The sequence below is a fragment of the Lepidochelys kempii genome, chromosome 5 (genome assembly GCF_965140265.1).
Source record: "Lepidochelys kempii isolate rLepKem1 chromosome 5, rLepKem1.hap2, whole genome shotgun sequence".
In the NCBI taxonomy this organism is placed as follows: domain Eukaryota; kingdom Metazoa; phylum Chordata; order Testudines; family Cheloniidae; genus Lepidochelys; species Lepidochelys kempii.
This window is the reverse complement of record NC_133260.1, coordinates 109,910,748-109,929,902: the sequence shown is the minus strand read 5'-3', so window position 1 is coordinate 109,929,902 and position 19,155 is coordinate 109,910,748. Positions and strand designations below refer to the sequence as shown.

At 46.5% G+C, this 19,155-nt stretch overlaps 1 protein-coding gene across 2 annotated transcripts in view; it reads left to right on the top strand.

The window, feature by feature from the left end:
* The window catches only part of TTC39B (tetratricopeptide repeat domain 39B), a 183,368-nt gene that overhangs the window by 6,431 nt on the left and 157,782 nt on the right, over positions 1-19,155 (top strand). Inside the window, exon 2 of one of the 2 annotated variants that reach the window (XM_073345443.1) lies at positions 6,695-6,848. The exons of the other annotated variant lie outside the window; for it this stretch is intronic. The gene's annotated coding sequence lies outside the window, so the exon portion shown is untranslated. The remainder of the gene's footprint in view (positions 1-6,694; positions 6,849-19,155) is intronic. 2 annotated transcript variants of the gene reach the window in all.

The window sequence follows — 19,155 nt, the reverse complement described above, 5'->3', positions numbered from 1 at the left end:
CTGTTGAGCATCCACAGCTCAAGCTGAAGTTAAGGAAAGCTGTGGGTGCTCAGCCATTGATAAGCCAGCTCCCAAGTGACTGACCCAAGAACACTCAGGATGTTTATGGCAGAGATAGGAATTGAACTCCTCAGTTCCAGGCTAGTGCCTTAACCATAAGACCATCCTTCCACAGTTGATACACAAGACCTCAAAAATATAGACTTTAAGGCCAGAAGGGATCATCTAGTCTGACCTCCTGCACATTGCAGGCCATAGAACCTCACCCACCGACTCCTGCAATAGACCCCTATCCCCTGGCTGAGTTACTGAAGTCCTCAAATGATGATTTAAAGACTTCAAGTTACAAAGAATTGACCATTTCACTAGTTTAAACCTGCAAGTGACCCATGCCCCATGCTTCAGACGAAGGCGAAAAACCCCCAGAAGTCTCTGCCAGTCTGACCTGGGGGGAAAATTTCCTCTTGACCCCAAATATGGTGACCAGTTAGACGTGAGCATGGGCAAGACCCACCAGCCAGACACCTGGGAAAGAATTCTGTATAGTATCTCAGAGCCCTCCCCATCTAAAGTCCCATCTCTGGCCGTTGGAGATTGGCTATATGCCATTGTGAGCAATCTCATCATACCATACCATAAACTTATCAAGTTCATTCTTGAAGCCAGTTAGTTTTTTTTGTCCCCACTGGTCCCCTGGGACGGTTGTTCCAGAACTTCACTCCTCTGATGGTTAGAAACCTTTGTGTAATTTCAAGCCTAAACTTGTTGATGGACAGTTTATATCCATTTGTTCTTGTGTCAACTTGTTCTTGTGTAACTTAACTAACTCCTCTTCCTCTCTGGTATTTAACCCTCTGAGGTACATATTTATTACGTTTCATCACATTTCATGGTACTGCTTTAACGTTAATCATAATAACAGACACAGCCCCAGCACACTGACATGCTACAGCTGGTGAAGGGAGGGTATAATACTTGCATAGCTCACAGGGGTGTTGTGAAACTATATTAGTTTAATGTTTGTAACAAAGCATCTTAAGATTCTAGGGTAGAAGGTACTCTAGGAGTGCAAAGCATTATTATTCGTATGCAAGTTAACAACCAACTCCATCTTTGCTCACTGACTCAGTCCTGAGTCTGTAGTGTAAACAACTTTTTTTTTTTTTGGCTTTTACATGTCAAGGCAGGGATATGTACATGCAAGCTAATGGCAGCAGGTCTCACACTTTGTTCTTTTTTTGTTGAAAGCCCAAATGGTGGTATTTATAGCAGATTTATTAGCCCAAACACCTGTCTCAAATGTTTGCACCTTCTCTGTTTTCACATATGTGCAACACACCAGCCCATTCTACCAGTACTCTGGAAAGTCTGTCATATACCCTGAGTGTGTCTTTTGTTGCAGTCTCTTCTGATATTCTCATAAGTTTCTGTGACCGGGGTCCTAGTGGGACAAGCTATGGTCACTCAATTAGGGTGAACTGCAAAGAATGGGGCAGCCAAACCCCCAAAAGCTGGTGGATATTCCAATACTTAGATTCACCAAGCCAGCATAAAACAGCTTCTTTATTACCTTACTCATTACTCAGAAGTCCAAACAACCCAGTTCCCTTAAAGTGATCCAGCCTCAGGCCTCCATCCAGGTACCCACATCAAATATGATGAAAATTTTTGTAAATCTTATTTCATCATATAAAAGAAAAGGTTCTACCAATCCCAAAGGATCGGACACATTACCTCCCAGGTTAATGAATGTTTCAGATCTTACCCAAATACATGCTACAGCCAATTCTTAATAACTAAAATCTAAAGGTTTATTTATAGAAAAGAAAGAAAGAAAGAAAGAAAGAAAGAAAGAAAGAAAGAAAGAAAGAAAGAAAGAAAGAAAGAAAGAAAGAAAGAAAGAAAGAAAGAAAGAAAGAAAAAGAGAGAGAAAGGTGAGAGTTAAAATTGGTTAAAGGAATCAGTTACATACAGTAAAGGCAAAGTTCTTGGCTCACGCTTGTAGCAGTGATGGAATAAACTGCTTGCTTAAGTCAAGTCTCTGGAGTACATCCACAGCTTGGATGGGTCATTCAGTCCATTGTTCAGAGCTTCAGTTTTTAGCAAGGTTCCTCCAGAGGTAAGAAGCAGGATTGAAGACCAGATGGAGAAGATGCAGCTGCCTTTTATAGTCTCTGGCCATGCGGCCTGTGCTTCCTTTGTTTCAAACACAAGCTGCCCAGCACATGGCTTGGAAGCCTTAGAGTTCTCTCCATAGGCATTTCCCAGCATGCGTTGCTGAGTCATAAGGTGTATCTGCCTTCTCTCAGTTGTATAGCTGATGGTCCTTAATGGGCCATCAAGTAGGCTGGGCAGTGCTGATGCCAAACTGTCTGGGCATGTCACCCAGAAGCATAGCACAACTTTGAAATACAGACATACATACATATTTATAACTCATAATACAAAGGTGATACAAACATACAAAATATTATCATATCTGGCAAATTATGACATCTTTGCAGATATCTTACTTGGCATATCTGGATTATTACTTCGTGGGTGTTACCCAAGAAGCAAACATTTGAAATCCAGGTATAGAGCCAATACTTATAACTTTAAATACAAAAATGATACATGCATACAAATAGCATAATCATAACTGGCAAATCATTACTCTTTCATAGACATCTTACTTGACAACCATTGTACAATATTTTCTGCAAATATATAAATAGTGATTGCAACAATGATCTATAGTCATATTTTAATCCGATAATGTCAGTTTCATTAAAAGTCAGTGCAAGGAAGGAAAGAGGAAGCTGAGGCACTGAGAAGTTAAATGGCTTTCCTAAGTTTAGCTGTGTGAACTTGTCATATCCAACCCCAAGGCCCAGCAGTGTACTGATAAAAACAGTGTATTTTTCATTTGTTTGGATTCTATTTATATATTTTTCCTTAGTCTTTTTCACAAAGCCTTTGTTATTTGGCAGAACTATTTGTACACAGAGGTATTAGTGGTGACAACTTACATACATGTGGTTCTGTTTTCTTTATGATCTCCCACTGCACAAACTATATTGTTGGCTCTTTGGCCCAGGCAGTTACAGTACAACATCCATTTGAATCTGTAGGGGAAAATAAGTAGGAAATATGTAACCAAAATATAATTTAGGCAGGATACCAGGGTTAACACTGATCCTTGTGAAAAGTTGTATATGATTTTTGATAGCCGCAAGTGGTCTGGACCTTTTATCTTCCATCTCCCCAAAAGATAATGCTTCCAAAGCATAGCACTTTCTGTTCTGTTCTCACACAGCATATTCAGAAACCATTAAATAAAATGAAGACAGTTTTTAATGTCCTGTATTGGGTTACTTATTTTGACCTTGAATTATAGCACAGATGAAGAATATTACCTATATTATCTGTCACAGGTGAGAATATGGATGTGTGCAATCCAGTTTTCCTTCATGGTTTGATAAATATGTCTTATTGTTCATTCCAGTATTTCTTGCGGTTTTAAAATATATATTTCGGTTAGGGATTGCAAGGAGGAATATTTCAGAGTGTACAAGATTATTTTTTAACAGTAGGAAACAGTCTTATGGTTAAAGTATGCAGCTTAGCTATTCAGGAGCTATGTGTTTTATTCCCATCTCTACCACTGATTTAGTTACTCTGTGACTGTGAAAAAGTCACTTAACTCCTCTGTGCCTCAGTTTACTCATCCATAAATTATGTATAATGATATTTTCCCATTCTAGAGGAGTGTTTTGAGGATCAGTTAATTATTGTAATGTGTTTCGTGATTCTCAGGTGGAAGAAGTCCAAATCATTAAGTGTACAAGAATGTTGGTATAATAATTTTCACTGTTCTCTTGTCCCTTAGCTTTCCTAATTTTTCTTTGTTATGATTTTGCCAGTCTTCTCCAACTGCTTTCCATATTTTTATGTAATCTCTTCTTTTTGTGTCACAATATTTTACATTTACCAAATGTGTAAAAGTTATTTAAAAGCATATCCTGGCATGGTTACATTCCACATGATTACAAGCTTAATTAATTGGCTGTGGACAAAATATATTATTTTCTGAAATACTCCTTTTATTTATGTTGTAACTCATAGTTTCTTTGAACTGTGAATAAGACCATTTTCAGTCTAAAGTTAAAGTGAGGAGTTGGCTGGCAACAGCTCAAGAAGCCACGTGAGTGTCTTGTTACTGCCTCTGATTTGCATTTTTCTTATTAGATACACAATTGCTCTGTTTATATAATCACAATACAAACTAACAGTGCCAAGAAAATGGATTGAGATTTTTTTAACTGTAGATGTAAGGGGAATGAACAAATTCATTGCCATCTTTCCATGTTATTGTGAGCAAGTTACATAAGACCTGATCCAAAACCCTTTGAGTAAGCAGAAGGACTCTCCTGACCTTCAATGGGCTTCGAATCAGGTCCTTTATCTCCTTGAGTCTCAGTTCCCCATATGTGAAAATGAGGAAATAACAGGAATTGCCATACTGGTTCAGACCCATTGTCTGTCCAGTCTAGTATCCTATCTCCAGCAATGGCCAACATCAGGCACTTTAGAGGGAGAAGCAAAAAACCCGGCAGTAGAAAGATGTGGGATAGTCCCCCACAGGACTCTTTCTAATTTCTATTAGTTAGAGATTGACTTAAATCCTTTCACAGATTGATCTCACCCAGTGAGCGGAGTTGGACTTAGTCTCATCTGTATGTCATTTATCTAGATCATGATAGTAATGTGATGGGGGACAGGGGATGGATCACTTGATGATTGCTTGCTCTGTTCATTCCCTCTGAGGCACCTGGCATTGGCCACTGTTGGAAGACCGGATACTGAGCTAGTTGGACCCAATATGGCCGTTCTTATGGGGTAGCATCACAGAACCAAGGTCTGGGGAAGGACTAGCAGTGGCTTCCTGGCTGAGAGAGGGTCGGTGAAGGCTCCTAGGAAGGGTTGGTGCTTTCACACAAGCATGCACATTTCAATTTAATTATAGCTTCTTGCTTTCCACTTATCTTCTGTATCATAATTTAGAACCAGACATCTATTCATTGCACGACTGCAAAGTCCCTTTGAACCGTTACATAAATAACAAGCAGTCACGGAGGCAGGGCTCTAATCTGTGGCAAAAGTGGCTTAAAGCACTAAGGGTCCATGTGACTGACGAGCACTTGGTGCAGCTGGGTGCGGAGCACTGAACTGTCCACGCTGCCCAATTCTGAGGCTACTCTGAGTGGGCTGATCTCCTGACCAGCCGTCCCGAAGGCCTGTTTTGGCAGCTGGGTTGCAAAAGTCCTTTACCAGATTTAACACTGCTAGAAAATGCTAAAAATGAGCAGATATAAAAGATTGTGCAGCTTGTTAAAAGAAGAAACATAAGAGAAGAACTATAGTAAGAGACTCAGAAAGGTAATAGGAGACCAAAGGTAAGCAACAGACAGGGGAGAGGGGGACCTCAAGAGAAAAGCCCTGTGCATCTCCCTGAGGATTAGAAGAGGGAATGGTACCCTGTGAAGATGTCATCCTTCCCTAAAGATATTGGAATAGGGAACAGGCCTAGAACAAGATATCCATGGGACTTAATGTGAAGGCCCTAATTATGTTCAGTGTCTTAAATCTAAGCAGGATGGGAACAATTTTCAAAAGTGATTGCATAAATTATTCATGCACATCTTACATTTGCATGTACAGGTGATCACATAGGCATGCAAAATCGGCAATTGTGTGTTTAAATTAGCTTCTTCTTTCCTTCCACTGGAAAAAACACTGTTTTAATTAAATGGAGATGGCACACACAAGTCGATATAGGCATATGGGCCACATCGTCAGTTGATGTAAGTCTTCAAACCAGCTATATTGATTACACCAGCTGAGAGTCTGGCCTTGTCTCTCCAGTACTGAGCCCCACATACACACAGATTGAGGCTACCTACCCTTGAAGTACAGCAAATAGTTTCATATCACAAATACTTGGGAGATAGAGGTTAAATTTTCTCCATAGCTTCCTGTTTCACTGCTATGTTTGCTCCTCCTGGCTATTGAAACAGTAGACAGAGCTTCAGCAAGAACAGGAAAACATAAAAAGACAAGTAAAGGAAAGAAGACGATGAGAATATGCATACTCCAGACCATCTCCAAATCAAGAGTGAGAGCCCCAATTGTTGATTTATTTGTTTTGTTCTTTCAGATGTGGGATAGTCCTAGTCAGTCTTAAGTATATGTTGAAGTATGTGTGTACACACCTTATAGTACTAAGGCCTGCACTGGTAACTTGCCAGAGTCCTGATTGCAACACCTAATTTATGCAGACTTGAATATTTAAATGGAAAAACAAACAAACAAAAAAAGATAACCATGATTATTGTTTGTACTTGCGCCAGCCGTGCTGCTGTTCATGTTTGCACTCACTCTGCAGTGACCTGTAGAAAGAAGCTGCTGGATGCCACAGGACACACTTCGCTCTGATGTTGCATTGTGAGAACCCTCAGTTAGGATGTATGAACTGTTTCTGAGATTCATAGATTAAGGATTTCCTTTCACTAAAGATGTGCTCTGATTAGGCAGACTGTGTTGTCCAGGTGTTAGTCACCCTTCAGTATTGATTCCCTAATACATATTCAGTCAGGTCCTACTCAAATGTTTAATCCATTTTCTTTTTGCCAAACTGCCTTTCGATTTCCAGAATTTCAGTTTGAGGGACTGTTACTGTGACGGGTTGGACCCCCGTTTTGGGATGCCACCTGATGCATGGAGGTTACACTGAGCCCCTCCTGTTCCACCAGCCTCTCCGTTTTGCTGAATTCGGCTCTTGGGCCTCTTGCAGTACACACACACAGGTAAGGCCACACCAAGCTGCAGACACAGACTGAAGTCAGCTCTGTGTGAGAGGATTCACACAGTACTCACGTGCAGGGCCATCCCTACCCATTGTGGAAGTATAACATTGTATAAGTATAACGTTGTATAAGGGGACATGCTAGATACATTGTATATGAGAGGGCATGCCAAAACATGTTACAAAGTATCTGAGGGAGCACACGTAGGGACAGTTAGCTTTGAATGGAGAAGCAATTAAGATAGAGCCAGCACGTCTAAGAAGCAGGCATCAGAATGGAAGGTGTGAAGGGCAATTAGTTAAGTTAACTGGAAGCTGTTAAAGGAGATTGTTAAGGGTGGCAGGTAATTGAAGATACGTGACTGGTCTCAGGGATCTCGAAGGGTGGTGACTAAAATCTTTTTCTTCTTTTGTCTGTATCTCCTCTGTAACTTGTTCTCCAAAAAACTGTATATATTAAAAGACACAAGCCCCACTCGGGGGGCTCACTTCTAAATGTATTAGCAGAGCAGCTTTGCTAATAAAACAGAGTGGTCTGATAAATTGTGAGTCTGAGTCAAACTTTGACACCATACGCAAAGTACCCAGCGGCGTAAGCCAAATTTCCTGGTGCCCTGCACAGCTGCGTGCTGCTCCAGTCCCTGCCCTGCCTCTTCCCCATGGCCCCAGCCCCTGTTCTGCCCCAGCCCTCCCTCTTCCAGCCCTGCTCTGTTCCAGTCCCACCCCCACTCCACCCCTTCCCCAAAGCCCCTGCCCTGCTCTGTCCTGCCCCTTCCCGCCCCTGAGGACTGCAGCAAGGCCAGGCCTGCACTCACTGGTGGCAGCAAGTGCAGCGACCCAGACCCAGCCGTGCCGCCGGTGAGTGCTGGGGGGGCGGTTCCCCCCTGCCCCCTAAACCAGCCGCCCCCGTGGAGTCCTGGGGCCAGCTCCTCTCCCCCGCCCCTGCAGAGGCCTTCCCCCCCACTCACAGGGGGGCTGCGTAGGGCCCCAGAATAACTAGGGATGGCACTGCACGTGCACACCCCTTTTGGGGAATAAACCCAAAATAATATTGTCTTGCACTGTATAGAAAGATCTGCACAGTGCAATCTCATAAAAATTCGCCCTCTCCCTCAATGTGAAGAGAGATATGCACAACTTCTTCCCCCCCGCCCCAGTTAGAAATTGCACAAACTGGGTTTAATAATAAACAAAATAAATTTATTAATTATAAAAGGCAGATTTTAAGTGATTATAAGAGATAGCAAACAGAACAAAGCAAATTATTGAGCAAATAAAACAAAACATGCAAACTAAGTTTGATTCACTAAAGAAACAGGTTACAAAATGACAGGTTTCAGAGTAACAGCCGTGTTAGTCTGTATTCGCAAAAAGAAAAGGAGGACTTGTGGCACCTTAGAGACTAACCAATTTATTAGAGCATAAGCTTTCGTGAGCTACAGCTCACTTCCTCAGATGCATATCGTGGAAACTGCAGCAGGCTTTCTGCAGTTTCCACGATATGCATCTGAGGAAGTGAGCTGTAGCTCACGAAAGCTTATGCTCTAATAAATTGGTTAGTCTCTAAGGTGCCACAAGTCCTCCTTTTCTTTTTTCAGGTTACAAAATGTCATTTCTCATCCTAAATGTTGAATTAAGCAGGTTATAGAGTGTTCTGTAGAATTAAGCAGGTTCAGAGTTCCAGTTATTTCTTCTTACTGACTGGACCCCTGTCTCAGTCTGGACTCACCCCGGCCTTTCTCTTCAGGTTTGCTCCTTTGTCCCTTCAGATACTTTCAGCGGTCTTTCTTCTTGGGTAGGCAATGGAGGAGAGTCCAGATTAACCCCCTCCCCAGCCTTAAAAAGGATTTTCCTAAGGCAGGAAACCTTTGTTTGATCCCCATCCCCTACAGAGGAAAAGTACCAGCAGTGTCCAAGGTGATATTTTGTATGAGGTTAACTTATCTCCTGATCTGGTAGTATCACAGCTATCTCCCAGGAAGCATCTCGGGGAAGGAGAGAGATTAGTATCTTCACAGTCTTATTGTTTCTTCCTAACAGCCCATCAAGGCTGTGATGGCTGGTTGTCTGGTGGGTGTCTTGCAAATACACACACATAGTCAATATTCTTAACTTTAGATACAGAAATGATACATGCATACAAATTGGATAATCACATTCAGTAAATCATAACCTTTCCAATGGTACCTTACATGAGCCATTTTGCATAAAATATATCCTAGATATGCCGTATGCATATCATAACCATATTTCTATGAAGAATATGGGGTGTAATATCACAGTTACCCTAGACAGTGGACAAGAAAATGGGGCGAGGGGGGACATTTCAGACAACAGGGTAGGATGTTGTTATAGAAACAGCTCATCATAGGGGAGTAGTATAGTATAATAATTGTGTATACAATCAGTTGATTGAATTGCTTATTCTTGGGGTTCAGACCCCTTGTTCTGCCTCTGGGATGGCTGGACCCTGATTGTCTCCCATGAGCAGATGAGCCACCATGGTGTAGATCCTATGATTTTTGTGGTAGGTCTCTGTCACACTGTTATTCAACGGAGTAGTAGTAAATAATAAAAGCATAGCATGGTCACTCTGGTGCTGGTCCTGCCAGCAGAGAATTTCTCCCCTGAACCCAGCTACATGTACCCTTTTGATCACTAACATATTAAATTCATTTATTGTCTGAAGTTTTTCAGGTGGTGGATTTTCAACATTTTCTTAATTTGTGTTTCAACAAATTCCAACTTTGGGCCAAATTAATCAAAACTTGTGAAGAGCGGTGCAAAACACATCCCAGGGTTGCCCTTGCACTAGCCAAGCCATTTTGCATGTACCCTTTGTTTGCTAATACCTGTAGGGGGCAGGACAACAGACACAGCTTACTCATTTCCCCTATTTAAAATGAAAAGGTTATAGAGTCCCTGGACAACACACTATTGTGGACAGTATTTCACACTAAATATTAATAAAGGCTCATACTCATAAAAAACACACACAGAGAATTAAGAATTGATCAGGTCCATAGCTGAGACAGTCATCACAAATGATGCACATACTTAGACAGTACCCTTTGTATCCTAACTTCCATAGGATATATGACTAACTTTTATAAGCTTGAGAAAAATTCCCAACACTTAAGCGGTGTTAAATGTCATTATATTTCCGTAGAGGGGTACAGTTGGGATTTCACACCTCACTAATGTGCCCACTAAATCTAACAGAATCTTAATAAGTCAAATAATGGAAACGATGGTAGAACCATACAATTCTGATGAAGAATTGTTCTTTTAAACTGATCTCAGCTAGTTGAATTCCTTGTAGATGCCTTCATGTCACTGGCTGTTCTGCTAAAAACCCATCCTTAGTGCTGGAGAAATCAGAGTAAGGCTCTGGGGGACTGCAGATGGATTTGTTCCCTTGATGGCAGATGGGTTTGTGCCCTCAGGGAACTGCTCTGATTCTGCCCTGAGAATCCTGGACTCCTTGGCTGAATCATTATAATGTCATCTGTAAAAAGAAAAGGAGTACTTGTGGCACCTTAGAGACTAACCAATTTATTTGAGCATGAGCTTTCGTGAGCTACAGCTCACTTCATCGGATGCATCAGTTTCCACGGCATGCATCCGATGAAGTGAGCTGTAGCTCACGAAAGCTCATGCTCAAATAAACTGGTTAGTCTCTAAGGTGTCACAAGTACTCCTTTTCTTTTTGCGAATACAGACTAACACGGCTGTTACTCTGAAAAATGTCATCTGTGACTCCCAGGCTGTCTGGATCTTCCTAGCTCTCTGGTTGCTTCCGTTCTGGAATCTGTCTTGCTGTTCCCAATGGCAACATGCCCTGTGTACAGCAGTTAGCTCCCTGACTGGTTCTGCGTCACCAAAGGCTCCTTATATAACAATGCCTCCTCTGAGTCAGTGCCCAGATTCAGAAAGGGAAGGGGAGGAAACAATTGAGCAGCTGCTGCATTGCCAGCTGTCTCCCTGTTTCCTTAACTTCCCATCATCTGACAACACAGCTTTGGTCTATGGGAAATGATGCCTCTCTTTTAGGTGGGCTATCCACAGAGGTGTCACCTCTTTGGGAAGTAGCAGTTGTTTCCTCTCAGAGTGGTAGCCATGTTAGTCTGTATCAGCAAAAAGAACGAGGAGCACTTGTAGTCTCTAAGGTGCCACAAGTACTCCTCGTTCTGTTTCCATCTCTGTGTCTCAATTTTTTTCCTGGGTGGTGGTGGGGCAGCTTTAATCTTTGCTGGGATTTAGGGCTTGTCGACACGTACAGCACTGCAGCGATGCAGCTGTGCTGCTGTAGCACTTAGTGAAGACGCTACCTACGATACAGCAGTGTACAGCTGGGTCCGTTGGCGTAGATACTCCACCTCCCCGAGAGGCGGTAGCTGTGTTCCCAGGAGAAACCCCCCCATCGATAGAGCGCTGTCTAAGACAAGGGTTGGGTCAGTATAACTACGTCACTCGGGTGTGGAAAATCCACACCCTTGAGCAACGTAGTTATACTGACATAAGTTTGTGGTATAGACCAGGGCTCAGTAGGAGTTCCAGCTGCAGGAACAGAATAACTAAATCTACTGTCTGGCCTCAACCCACTGCTGCTAAGACCTCCCACTTTTCAGCCTCTGCTGTCCCCTTACAGCTGCCATATAAGTAGTTTCTATCTCTCTTAGGTCATGGCTACACTTGCAGATGTAGAGCGCTTTGAGTTAAACCAGCCCTCAGGGACTGCAGCAGGGAAAGCGCTGCTATGTGTTCACACTGTCAGCTGCAAGAGCAGTGGCGTGTCCACATTTGCAGAAGTTGCAGTGGCATTGGGAGCGGTGCATTATGGGCAGCTATCCCACAGAGCACCTCTTTGTATTCTGGTGCTGTGGCTTGTGTGAAGGAGGTGGGGGGGAGAGTGCAGGGCATTCTGGGTCCTGTCCCAACGCCCCATGATGCATTGCTTCGCATCCCAGCAACCCCTGTGCTTCCATCCACATTTGACGCCATCTTCCAACATTTTTTGTACTGCGCGTTCTGTCTTCCCTTTTGGTCTGCGGGAATGGATCCTGAACTTGTGAGGAACATGCTGATGGGTCTCACCAGCATGTCGCGAATTGCAGTCAAGTTAGTCCTTAAGCTACAAACTGACAGTGAGGAGTCTGTTGATGATGTCGACTCATATAACGCATATGACACGAGATTGCCTGTGGCATTCACAGACATGCTCACCACAGTGGAACGCTGCTTTTGGGCTCGGGAAAGAAGCACTGAGTGGTGGGATCACATCGTCATGCAAGTCTGGGATGATGAGCAGTGGCTGCAGAACTTTCAGATGAGGAAAGCCATTTCATGGGACTGTGTGCTAAGCTCGCCCCAACCCTGCGGCGCAAGGACATGAGATTGAGAGCTGCCCTGCCGGTGGAGAAGCAGGTGGCTATTGCAATCTGGAAGCTGGCAACTCTAGACAGCTACCGATCAGTCGCTAACCAGTGTGGAGTGGAAAAGTCGACCGTTGGAATCGTGTTCATGCAAGTTTGCAGGGCCATTAATCGCATCCTGCTCAGAAGAACCGTGACTCTGGGCAACGTGCGTGACATTGTGGCTGGCTTTGCACAAATGGGTTTCCCTAACTGCGGAGGGGCGATCATGGCACGCATATTCCAATTCTGGCACCCAGACCACCTAACCTCCAAGTACATTAATCAGAAGGGGTATTTCTCTATGGTTCCCCAGCTCTTGTGGATCACCGAGGGCGTTTCATGGACATTAACGCAGGCTGGTCCAGAAAGGTGCATGACACACACATCTTTCGGAACACAGGTCTGTTCAGGAAGCTGCAAGCCAGGACTTTCTTCCCAGACCACAAGATCATCATAGGGGAAGTGAAAATGCCCATTGTTATCCTTGGAGACCCCGCTTACCCTTTAATGCCATGGCTCATGAAACCCTACACAGGGAGCCTTGACAGCAGCAAGGAGTGGTTCAACAACAGGCTGAGTCGGTGCAGAATGACTGTTGAGTGTGCTTTTAGCCATTTAAAGGGCTGCTGGTGCTGTCTGTATGGGAAGCTGGACCTGGCTGATTACAGCATCCCCACAGTTATAGCTGCGTGCTGTACCCTCCATAACATTTGTGAAGGGAAGGGTGAAAGCTTCACTCAGCCCTGCACCATGGAGGTTCAACACCTGGAGGCTGAATTTGAACAGCCAGAGACCAGGGCTGTTAGAGGGGCCCAGCGTGGGGCTGTAAGGATTAGGGATGCCTTGAGGGAGCAATTCGATGCTGAAAGCCACCAGTAACCTTTGGTGCCCTGCACGGGAGTTAAGTGCAGTGGCTCCAATGCTAGTAGGTATCTGTGTTTGCTACGTATGATGCACTGACTTGCAGTGCCTGTTGCTTTCCTGGACTACGGTATCTTTTACTTAATGCAGTAAAAAATGTTTACAAAGCCAAAAAAATCATTTATTGAAAAGAAACACAACTGTTGGGGAAGCAGAAAGGGCATGACACAGCTGTGCTGTGTGGGAGGAGGGAAGGGGGCAGGGTGGGGAACAGGACAATCACAGATTTGTGTCTGTCCTGTTATCATATTCAGCCTTCCTGTCTGGAGTGCCGCGCAATGAGTGTTGCACTTAAGGCTGGCTAAAATGCATGGTGATGGGGGTTGAGTGCAGTGGGTAAGGGTCATAGTTTGCTGGGCTGGGTGGTGAAGCTATAGGTGTTGGAGGCAGCTGGTGGCAGTAAGAAACCGGATGTTGGGGGAAGTGGGTTGGGGAGTGACAAGGGCTTCATGGTGGGGGTGGGGCGGGAGCAGATCTGCTCCATCTGCAGTGCTATGAGCGCCTGTATCGAGTCCACTTGGCGCTCCATAATGCTTATGAGCCATTCCGTGCTTTGGTGCCCGCAATCCGCATTCTGCTGGTGCAGCCTCCTTTCAGTCTCCCGCCACTCCTGTACTTTTTGATTTTCAGTAAGGGACTGTCCTCTTTGGTTCTTCACGTACGCTTCCTGATTCTTTGTAGTCTTTCAGCCATTGATAAAAAGAACGGCTGGGATCTCAAGGTTGCATCTGTAAAGCCAAAATGCAACACTTAACAGAGGCAGCATTGTTCACACTTGACAGAGTAATTATTCGGCTGCACTTAAAGACAAGTACAGTGTACACAATAGCAGAAAGTGATGGTCCCAAAACGAGTGCACATAAACCACAGGAGCCCCAAAATGGTGAGTAAGCACAGGGGCAAGGCAGACTGAGTGTTTCAGGGCCATAGTGTCCTCTGGGGTTGGTTCTGTGCCTTGGGGAGAGCCAACAGCTGCAGGGAGCCCCTATACTGAACACTATCCTCACATTTTCCACAGTATGAGTTCGTCCTGGAAGATATCTCGCTGCTGAGGGTGACCTGGGAAGCAACGGAAAGTCTTCTACTACAATACAACTTCCGCCCTGGCCCTTATGCCGCTTGCCTGTGTGCAGCAATGGTCCCCCCGCCCGTCATGGTGCGGTCATGTTAGCCTTACTCGGACAAGGAGCACAGTAGCTCTGCAAAGGAACCTGCGCAAGCAGATTGCCCAGCTTCTGCATGAGACCTTTGAAGAGATCACTGAGGCAGATTACTGCGATGTGAGAGAGCACATCAACACCCTATTCTGCATCTAGGCATGCCCACAGCCCTAATTCTCCTCACCCCAAGAGCCTGCACCAAACAACTACCTTCCCAAAATAAAAGCCACTTACCAGGCACCTCCTCTGCTGTTCGTTCTTCACCAAGCACTGTCCGCTGTGACTGGCTACTTTCTTCCTGGCTTGAAAACAGCTCCTGGCTGCATGCATCTAGGGATGCCGGGCCGTCCTCTGGCTCTGGGCCCCCCTCCTCCTCAGCGCCCTCACTCCCACTTTCCTCCTCCTGCCTTGTTGAACTCTGTGCTGCTACGGCCTCTGAAGTGTCCATGGTGGCCTTCGGAATAGAGGTGGGGTCGCCTCCAAGTATCGCGTCCAGCTCTTTGTAGAAACGGCAGGTGGCGGGGGCAGCACCGGAGCGGCGGTTTGCCTCACGGGCTTTGTAGTAGGCGTTCCGCAGCTTCTTCACTTTAACCCTGCACTGCAGTGCATGCCGGTCATGACCCCTTTCCATCATGGCCCTTGATATCTACCCGAAGGTATCGTAATTCCTATGGCTGGAGTGCAGCTAGGACTGGACAGCTTCCTCCCCCAAAACACTGATGAGGTCCAGCACCTTGCCATTGCTCCATACTGGGGATCGCCTGGCAGGTGGAGGCATGGTCACCTAGAAAGATGAGCTCAGGGCCATCCCTGCTTTCCCCCTCCCCCCGCCCCGCCAGGGTCTGGGCTGTGTTCAAGGGCCTGTAGGGCCGGGAGGCAGGAAATGGGGGGGGCATTTTGGGGGGCCCCACAGGCCCAGAGTGGCCTGGGGGATTAGCGGGGGGCCGGAGCAGCCCACTCTGCTTCCCTCGCTCTAACCACAGCTTCCCCCACGGGGGGGCAGTCCTTTCCCCAACCCACCTCCTCACCCCCACCAACGATTCGGCTGGGGCGGTGGCGAGGGAAGCGGAGTGGGCTGGGGCTGTGTCACTCCGGTTCCCACCACCGGTGGGTGTGGGGGGTGTCCTTTCCCCAACCTCCCCGCACTCACCGGTGGCGGGAAGTGGAGCAACGCGGCTGGGAGCTGGTGGAGTAGAGCGGGCTGGGGTTGGATTGCTCCGCTTCCCGCCGCCGCTGGTGAGTGCGGGGTCTCTGGGGGAAGAGGTGGAATGGGGGCCGGCCAGGGGCGGAGCAGGGGGGAAGGGTAAGAGGTGGGATGGAGGGAGTTGTCCAGGGCCCCACACCCACCTAGGGACAGCCCTACCCCTTGCAGGCCGTGGTGGGGGGCCAGCCGGGGGATAGGGCTGGCCACTGAGCTGGTGCTGTTGTGTAGGCAGCACACAGCTGCCTAGGGCACCATGAAATTTGCGGGAATTTGGTGCCCCAAATTTCGTGGTGCCCTATGCAGCTGCGTATTCTGCATATGCCTAGGGACAGCCCTGGATGCACTGAGAGCACACTATGCCTTGCTGAGGAAACAGGAAGGGGAATTTCAAAATTCCCAGAGAATTTGAAAGGCGGGTCTGACGGTTGGTCACCTGAGGGCAGGGCAGTAGAGTTCAAAATGATGACCAGAGAAGCTAGAACAGACATTGTGGGACACTTCTGGAGGTCAATCAGAGCGCATTCATAGACCAGGGCGTCCACACTGGTTTGCGGTGCTCCAGCGGGGGCGCAGCAAGCTTTATGCTTCCCGTAGAGGTGGATTACCAGGGGCACTCCAGCTGCGGAGTCCGGGCGCTCTACATGCCGTGCCAGTGGGGACACCTCAGGAGTTAGGGCGCCCGGGGCTGATTTAATGCACTCTAACTTGCAAGTGTAGACAAGGCCTTAGGTATTACATGGCCCCCACCACCATACTAATGGAGCACATCACAGCCTTTGATATATTTATCCTCACAACACTTCTGTGAGGTGGGGAAGTTTTGTTGTCCTCATTTTACAGATGGGGAAACTGAGGCACGGAGTCCAAACAGTGAATCAAACCAAGATCTCTCAAGCCCGAAGCTAGTATCCTAACCACCAACCATCCTTCCCCTCTAGAGTCCATTTGTGCTGCTGTAGTGTAGTTTTCTGCCTTATTTTCTGCCATAGGTACCTCTCTTATGCTGGCCCACACAGGCATAAAATCTTCCACAGAGATTTGCACATTTACTAAATCTGGCCTTTTGTTTCTATCATAATGTTCTTCATTTAAATACAAGATTTAAATTCAGTAAGCAGATAGCAAGTGTGAAAAATTGGGACAGGCGGTGGCACATCATAAGTGCCGATATAAGATAAAGCCCCGAATATCAGGACTGTCCCTTAAAATCGGGACATCTAGCTTTAAAGGATGCAGATCCTGCAGCCCTTACTTGTGCGAGGAAGCATGAATGGTGTGAGTAAGGGCAGGGGTGGCAGGTTTGTAGAAATTTTGGTGGTGCCCAGAACCCTCCCTCCCAAACTCCTCCCCCCACCTGCCTAAGGCTCTGGGAGGGAGTTTGGGTGGGGGTAGGAGGCCTGGGGTGCCGGCCCTGGGCTGGGGCAGGGGAGTGGGGTGCAGGAGGGGTGCAGGCTCTGGGAGGGAGTTTGGGTGCAAAAGGGGTGAGAGGTTGGGCTCTGGGAGAGAGTTTGGGTAGGGGAGGGGGTCTAGGGTTCATGATGCAGGATGGGGCTAAGGGTTGGGGAAGAGGGCTCTGGCTGGGGCCAGGGATAAGGGGCTTGGGGTGTGGGAGGGGCTCAGGGCTAGGGCAGAAGGTATGGGTGCGGGGGGGCGGTGAGGGCTCTGTCTGGAGCTGTGGGCTCTGGGGTGGGGCAGGGCTGGGGATGAGCTTGGGGTGCAGGCAGGCTGCCCCGGGGCTGGGGCCAGAGATGAAGACTCTCCCAGCCCTCTCCCCACCGGCAGCAGTGAGCTCTGGGGGGACCCCCCTCTCCTCCCTGGCAGCACACTCACCTTGCACCACTGTCACTGCACATACTCCATGGGCCCCTCTCAGGTCCAGGAAGCCCCCTCGCCTCCCCCGTGGTGGGTGCCGGGGTGGGGGAGAGAGGGCTGCTATCACATGTGCCCTTCCTCCCCTGCTGCTGCCCCTCATTGTAGCCTCAATGGGGGAGAGGGATGGGGCTGCCCCTTTTCCAGCATGGGGCAGGAGCGATGACTGAAGGCAGGGGGCCCCCTTTGCTGGTGGAGGGTCCCACTGGAAAAGGGAAGGGTCCTAGGTGGAAGAGCAGGGTTACGACAGCCTGCCCTGCCACTAATGGGTGGGGGGCACTAGGATCCTGCGGCAGCAGTTGATGCTGGGAACCAGCCGGGCCAAGTCAGCGTGGGGCTGCAGGGGAGAGGCAGGGATGCTCTGGGGGCCGGGGGAGCTGCACGAGGGCAGCAAGTGGGGGCCGGGGACACTTGGGGGAGGTGCGGGGGGGTTGCAGGAGGGGCCGGGGGAGAGACCCGGCCCCAAACATTGGTGGAGCCAGGCCGCCGGGCCCTGAACATTGCTGAAGCCCCGGGCACCACGGGCCCATACAACTCACCACCCCTGAGTAAGGGGATCAGACATAGTCTCACTCTTAAGATTTGCCTTGCTGGGCCTAAAATTCAACCTATTTTTTAAAATGGTCCAGTCCAAAAGGTCTTCTTTTAAGGACCATAAGCATATATTTCTCCCCTGGATAATCCTTGCTTCAGTGGAAAATAAGAAACCAGCACATAAATGCTTGACTTTTCACTGTGACCTATTGTGTCTCACAGCCATCTGTGTTTACAGTAAGAACTCACCCACATGTGTTAGTCTGTAAGATGTACTGAAAATCAAAGCATTTTATCTGTTTCCCACTCCAGCAACAGAAATCAGTTGCATCCTTAAGGGAACTCACTCTTGGTATAAATGTCTATGTGGCTCACATTTTAGGTTTAACCAACTAGGCAGTATCCTCTGAGCAAATATTTCAAACCCTTCTTTGCATTATTTGCAGTGGAAAATATGCTACTAAGGCAGTATTTATTAGTTGACTCAAACACCTTTTGTTGCTCCAGTGAGATTACGTTATCAGACTATGAATAGCCAGGCAAAAAGCAAGTGTAAAAAATAAGCAAAATCATGAATTCCTTGGACGTATAAAGTGATACGTTCCTATATTGGCAATCAGTGCCTCTCTATTTCTCTCTCTCAGCCGATTCCAAGTTATCAGAAAATAGCCCTTTGTGACTGTGGAAAAATAAATCCTGCAAGCTTGTTCCGAGTATAAATTATATTTTTGCTGGACCATAAATCTGTATGAATTTATAGCTAATATAAAATAAACAAAATAAGACATTCTCTTTGGCATAATATGAAACTGGAATTCATCATTTTAAAAAAGAGGGCATGAAAAGGGAGAAAAACAGGAATATATTAGCAAAGCACATTTGACACGGCTACTCCTACCAAGATCTAGGTCTCCATGACAATAAAAGACCCAGTTGAGCATCCATGTATGTAGAAAATTTATAGGAAAGAACTGTTATAGAGATCGTGCAAGAAAAAAACATTAAAGACAGACCCATCAGAAAAAATTTATAAGTGTCTCAACAGAAACTGGGGCATTGATACTAGCTCTAGCTAGTACTTAGAACAAATACAATCACCTTTAAGGTTCTAATTCTATTTACCTAGGACCAGGCCAACTTGTAATGCATTTCTGGTTAAGTTCCAATTAGAATTGTGGGAAAACTTCCATTTTGAAACATGAT